The 6,000-nt window shown below is 49.2% G+C and overlaps 1 protein-coding gene across 1 annotated transcript in view; it reads right to left on the reverse strand.

Annotated features, from left to right (window-relative positions):
- Nucleotides 1-3,361, reverse strand: part of LOC142557669 (uncharacterized) — a 47,010-nt gene extending 43,649 nt beyond the window's left edge. The window contains exons 1-2 of the mRNA XM_075669682.1: nt 3,255-3,361; nt 2,661-3,196 (exon numbers count right to left, since the gene is read on the reverse strand). The gene's annotated coding sequence lies outside the window, so the exon portion shown is untranslated. The remainder of the gene's footprint in view (nt 1-2,660; nt 3,197-3,254) is intronic.
- Between the last annotated feature and the right edge of the window lie 2,639 nt (nt 3,362-6,000).

The following is a 6,000-nucleotide window of genomic DNA, read 5'->3' on the forward strand; positions in this document are numbered from 1 at the left end:
AGCCACTAAGGATTTCACTAATTCTTGCTACACCGAAATGCACTCGTGCGTGTAAATCTCATGTAGACTGTGCATAAACCGCGCTTTGATACCTCTCTATTGAAGGGTAGTAGTTTTGCGCCTTTCTCTTCTTCATGCCATCAAAAGTAGGCGGCGTCATTTCCTGCCCAAAATCCAGCAATACTTTGTCAGGGTCCCCAACATCAATGCCGTGACCTGTGAGGTTGCCTCGCTGACCTCACGCATGCCGGCAGCAATAGAATAGTGCAAGCCACCTGGCCCGGTCATTTAAGCCAGCAATGTCTGACTATCGTTAAACTACCACAAGCCTTGCTACTGAGCGAATAAATAAACTTTATTTGGGAGACCAAGCTATCGGTGCCCGGTGGTGGGCGGCCGCAATACCCCTGGTAGCCGAGGCCCTTAGCTGGTCGTCAGGACTTGAGTGTGTCGGCTATAGTCCTCCGACTGGCTTTCTGCTGGTGCTTGGATGGGCTTTGTCTGTGACTTCTTGTTGCATTCCCAGACTAAGTGGTAGAGGATGCTTGGCGTATTGCCCTGCTAGCCTAAAATTTTAGTGAGCCTTGCCAGCTTAGGTTTGAAGGTCTAAGCGCATAGGTTACGCTAGTCAGGCCTCGCTAACCTAAATGGCTGCTTAGATTTTAGTGTTCCCGTTTGTGTTGAGGGTGCGGTCAGGAAGGCAGCCTTGGTAAAAACAAAAAGAAGGCCACCAGATGGTTGCTCTTACTGCCGAAGGGCTTTCGCCCTCAAAATTATGCCCGCTTATTCAATTAAAGGCAGTCCTTTATTATATTGACGAAACATTGTCACACTGTTGCATTGCGCGTAATCACGCACAGAATACGGGACCGATCTGGGGCGCCGTTATCTTCAAATTGATGGTCTTTTAAGGGAGTGCTAGGGGAAAAAATTGCTCACGAATTAAAGGCTTGCCGAGCGCAAGTCCTGTTGGCGGCATGACGTTATCTTGTTGGCAGTCGGAGCTGCTGCGCCCATCGCCTATAGCGCCTCTTGAATAATTCACTCAACCGGAAAGCGGGCAAATCTCCGCAGGTCTCCTTGTCGGTCCATAAAAACCGCTGAAACTGACTTTATTATGCGACGCTGCGATGATGCAGGCGGCGGCGGCGCAGGCTGCATTGTTATGCTCGTCATGCTGCATTTCACGTCGTCAAGGGACCGTCCCACTTGCACTCGTGGCTCTTTTTCCTTTGTTAAAGCAAGTGTGATCAACTTGGGACTCTAAAAATAAATAAATAAAAGTCTAAACGTTATGTGAGCTCAGTAAATGACAGCAATAGCTTGTGAAGCTTAGTTTTGTGTGAGGACAAAACAAATACGTTGTAGTGAAGAGGAATGCCCGGCGGTGCAGTCACATTGCCAGTTCTACGGGGGAGGCGCAAGTTCGAGATTGCCTGGGCTGCTTTGGTTAAAACGCTGCCAACGCTGCCTGCTGCTTTCGTATCCTGTCTTTTGCTGGCTTTAGCTTTCAGTGGGGCTTTATTCATAAATAAATAAAGTAACCAAAAGCTAAGATTTCCGAGAATAAACATTCTTCAATGACCGGATAGACTTATGTGTAACCTATAGTACTGTGCCGCTCCCCTGAATTGCTCGAGATATGGAATTTCTTTCGACAGGAGTGCAATAAAATTACGTTTACCAGGGTATGATAGAATCGTGCCCACTACGATAATGGTAGAAAAAGCTTTAAACATTTGTTTAATGCACCGTGCACGACCGCCTTCCCTTGACAAAACGTGATTGCGGTTCCACTGTACTGAGACGGAAGTCATTGTATACGAGGGTATAGGAGGCGTGATTCGTTACATATATACCAAACTCTTGTGCAAGTGTAGTGTCAAGAGTTCGCTAGATCAAGGAGCTACTTAGCCGTTAAAGTAAAAACAAAGGCGGAGGGAGAATAGGTCACCAAACACCTTCAACCTTAGCTTACTGCTACAGTAACCGGAATCCTTCTTATATGACCTTGCATTCATTAGAGAACTATGTTGTGAAAATTGAAGCAACATTGCTTTTCTACAGTAGATGTATTTATAAGTTCCAATCTTAGTAATTCGGCAATGAGGCTCAGGTGAAGTTCTGTGCAGGGAAACTGTCGCACATTTTACATAGAGCACTGCGTCTTCGATTTCAAGCACAATGTGTTTAGCGATACATCATACACGTTGCTGCGTGATTAATCTCCAAGTGATTTCGTCCTCTTAAAGCCTGGTCTACCACCCAACCTGGTGCGTATATGTGCACAGTGTTACCACGTTCTTCTAATCTGCAAGAAACCACCGTATTTCCGTTTCATCTGGTTTTTCGGTCGTTAATAATACGCAGCGCCGCTCCACCTTTGGCTGGCGAAAATGGCCGACGGCATCTATAACCGCGTAAATAGACGCGCACTAGTGCCGCTGCGACCGGCTTCGCGGCATTCTAGAACAGGACCTAAACAGAGCGCGTTCTGGGCGAGCCTCGTTACGTCATTACATGTACTATACGCACGAAAGCGAAGACGCCACGGCGGGGCTTCCGGAACTAACTTGCAAGGAAACCAAGCACTGCGCAAACGGCGCACGCCCCGCACTTCCTTCCGGACCACCCACGAAAGAGGAGACTCGCCATCTCACCTGCCGTCGCCGTTCCTCTTCAGAAATGCACAAAGAAACGCGACAGACGTACTACACGCCGCCGCGTCGTCAACCCGCGGGCACCGGGAATCCGAGTCGCAAGGGCCGTACGACGAGTCACTGCCGAGCACTCCTTCTAGCGGTCGGCGGGGAGCAGCACCGCATTCCTCGCGAAGAAGGCATCGTTTCGACCGCGACGACAACAACACCAGCGCTCGGCACAACTTGAAAGATGGATGCTCCTCGAGGAGTGATTCTGGAACTGCAGCGATGGCACGGCGTCGAGTTTCACACCACTCGTATAGCTGTCCTCGGCGATGGCTACACAATCCGGCAGAGGTGAGCCGGGAACTCTCCGGGAACGCACACACGCGCACACACACGTACTCGCGGCGTTACGAACGTACAGGGGCAGCGTCGAAAGGAGCGGCCGCCAGGTCCAGCGTGGCGCGGCGGCTGGTTTGCCGGTCGGCCTCTCGGCGCCTCTTTCCACCGACGTCGTCGGCGGCCAGGTGAGTGCGAGAGAGAGAGGGAAGCTGTAAGAAGGTGCCGCTATGGCCACAAGAATGACGTCTCCCCCCCCTGTTCTCTTACCTGCTGGTTGCAATCGGCAGTGCGTGCCGGCGCATGCGCCGTTACTTCTTCTCTACTGCCGCGGCAGGCAACGGGAGAGTCGTCGTGTCTGGTCAAGCCGGTGTGCCGGAGACGCCGGCACCGCCGCAGCCGGGGTCTTCAACGCGGGTACGTACGCCATGGCGTACGGCCGGGCACCCTTCCCCGCCGCCCTCACAATCTCCTCCCGCCTTCGCCTTGGGTGAAACAAGTTCAACGACTTTTTTCTCTTTGCTTCGTTCCGCAGCCGCGGAGATTCTCCTCTGCGTGTCGGACCGGCAGGGCGGCGGCTGTTGCGCTGCCTCGTCTGCTGCTGCATTGTCGAAGGGGCTTCAGTCGCCTTTCTTGAACCCTTCCTCGCGGGACTCCGGAGACGCACAGTCCTGCGTGCAGACGCATGGCAGGGGCTTCCGTGGAAAGCGGACGTCCGCGGTCGCACTTTCTTGCCGGCACCCCCGAGCGAGATCTTCGACCTCTTCCTGTGCGTGACGAGGGGACAGAGGAACGCCCGAGGGGCCATTGGCGGGCCTAGGCCACACAGTGCTCAGTATACGTCGATTTTCGTCACATCCCCGAAGCTAATTAGCCCTGTGCGGGATCGGACCTTCTGATAGTGCTTTCCTTCCTGCCGAGCGTTAGCTAAGCTCTCTTGAGAAACTTCGGCGTCGAGGCTGTCGCAGTCTCCGCGGCAGTAGGAATCGCCCAATGCTTAACATGCACTACTTTGTATTCCTCATATTCTTTTAGGCGCATGAGAAGGTACCCTTTCCTGGTTCTCACACCGTTAATGATCCTTTCTGCAACGATCACACTGTTCCTTGCGATCAACTGTCGCGATTGCCAGAGAATATGATGACCGAACTACCGGCTCTGCGCGGAGTCCTGGGTGTTCTAAGACGCACAATGAGACTGACCGGTCGATAGTCGTGTTCATCCGTGTTCCTTGGCATGCGGTTTGTTGGGACGGCTTTAGTAGTAATTGGTTGTTCATATATATATACACAAGAAAAGGACGGGGAGGAAGTTGCTACTGAACGCAGTAACTGTCTAGCGCAGTCTGCTGACACCACAAGAGCGATCAGCAGTGGAAGGGGAGGGGGCAGATTAAATGAAGAGGGAGAGACATTAGCAGATAGGACATAGCAAACAGGAACTATATATATATATATATATATATATATATATATATATATATATATATATATATATATATATATATATATATATATATATATATATATATATATATATATATTCAATAGAGCAGCCGGGGAACGGCTGCCCAAGCAGACATCGATCGATGGGCCCTCAGCAAATTATTACCGAGACATGAATAGATGCGTAAAAAGCTTCGTTGCGCTCGGTCCTTCCTGGTACAGATGTTTACGTGGTTAGCTGTTGTTAACGTCTGGTAAGAGCGTACAAAATTTGTACTGTTTCGCAGATATCGTTAACATCAGCGCTGTACTCTGTACCCTGTACTCTGTACCCTGTACACCGTAATCTGTACTCTGTACCCCTGTAGGGGCCCGTTCCTCTCTTGACCATTTTATACATTCATCGAGGCATAACACAGTTACCGTCAAAAGCATGAGATTTGCCCATTGAAATGCTGCAAGTCTATTCATTTTTGAGAAAAGATTTCACGGGGAAGGTATATTGTTAATTTCTTCATATGGTTGAATGAAGAAAATGAAGCGATTGCCGTATTTAAGCCTTCTGTTATGCTAAAGAAAATTCCGACGTAAAGCGACTACGAATTTTTCATGTCAGAATCGCTGAGTAACTTCCTTAACCGCGGCGCCATATGTATACACTCAATAACATACATATTAAACGCAGAAATGCGTTTATGAATCAACCTGGCCGATATGAATGAAATTTCTTGCATTTGAGCGAAATATTTAAGTCCTAGTGACTGTAGGAAGCGAAATATTGAGTTACGTGTTTCGATTTTTAGACAAATTGCCATAAATTGGCAAGATTAAAGAAAATGGAAGCGCGAAGTTTAGTAATCTGTAACTATGCACCAAAAACAGATATCGCAGTTTTGTAAAACGCATTCGTTAGAGCACCTAAACAGGCCAAATTTGATGTGTGAATTCACCGCTTATGCGATATTTTTACATTGTCTCCATGAGTTCTGCAAAAGTCCTACTCACATATTATTGGTATATGTGCCAAAGCGGTGCGTGTATGGTACATACATTTGGTCTGCTTTATATTGTTTGTCATTTCCGAGTCGCAGAACTGTAAGCATCAGAGTTTCGTTTTCTGAAAAGAGCTTTTTAATAGTTTTAAAGCTGTCGCTCTTATTAGCTTGTTGCTAATTTTTTCGCTGTTGGCGCCTCCCGCAGTGGTGAGATAGTGCAGGCTACAATTCCCATGCTCGGAAATTACGCGGCTCTGAAACGAAACCTTGTCAAATAAGGGCCTACTTTATCGTACTGGGAACGAGTGCCCGCTCTGCTCGCGCTATTTCCGCTGCGAGCCAGCGTGTTTGGGCGCACCGTGGCTCGTTATGAAACACGTAGGCTTGGTTTTCAAGACTCGTAAGATGCACGGCACGCTAGACGACGAGATCTGAAAGCGCGAACCGCGCGACCCCGCAGCGGCCGATGAGATTGCAGTTTTGTTTCACTCGTTTTCTATACCGCCGGGATTCACGTAGCGAAGCAGAAGGCTTCCGAAGAACGAGAAGGCAAACTCACGGGTAAGGAGGAAAGCC

This window comes from Dermacentor variabilis, chromosome 9 (assembly GCF_050947875.1).
Source record: "Dermacentor variabilis isolate Ectoservices chromosome 9, ASM5094787v1, whole genome shotgun sequence".
Taxonomy (NCBI): Eukaryota; Metazoa; Arthropoda; class Arachnida; order Ixodida; family Ixodidae; genus Dermacentor; species Dermacentor variabilis.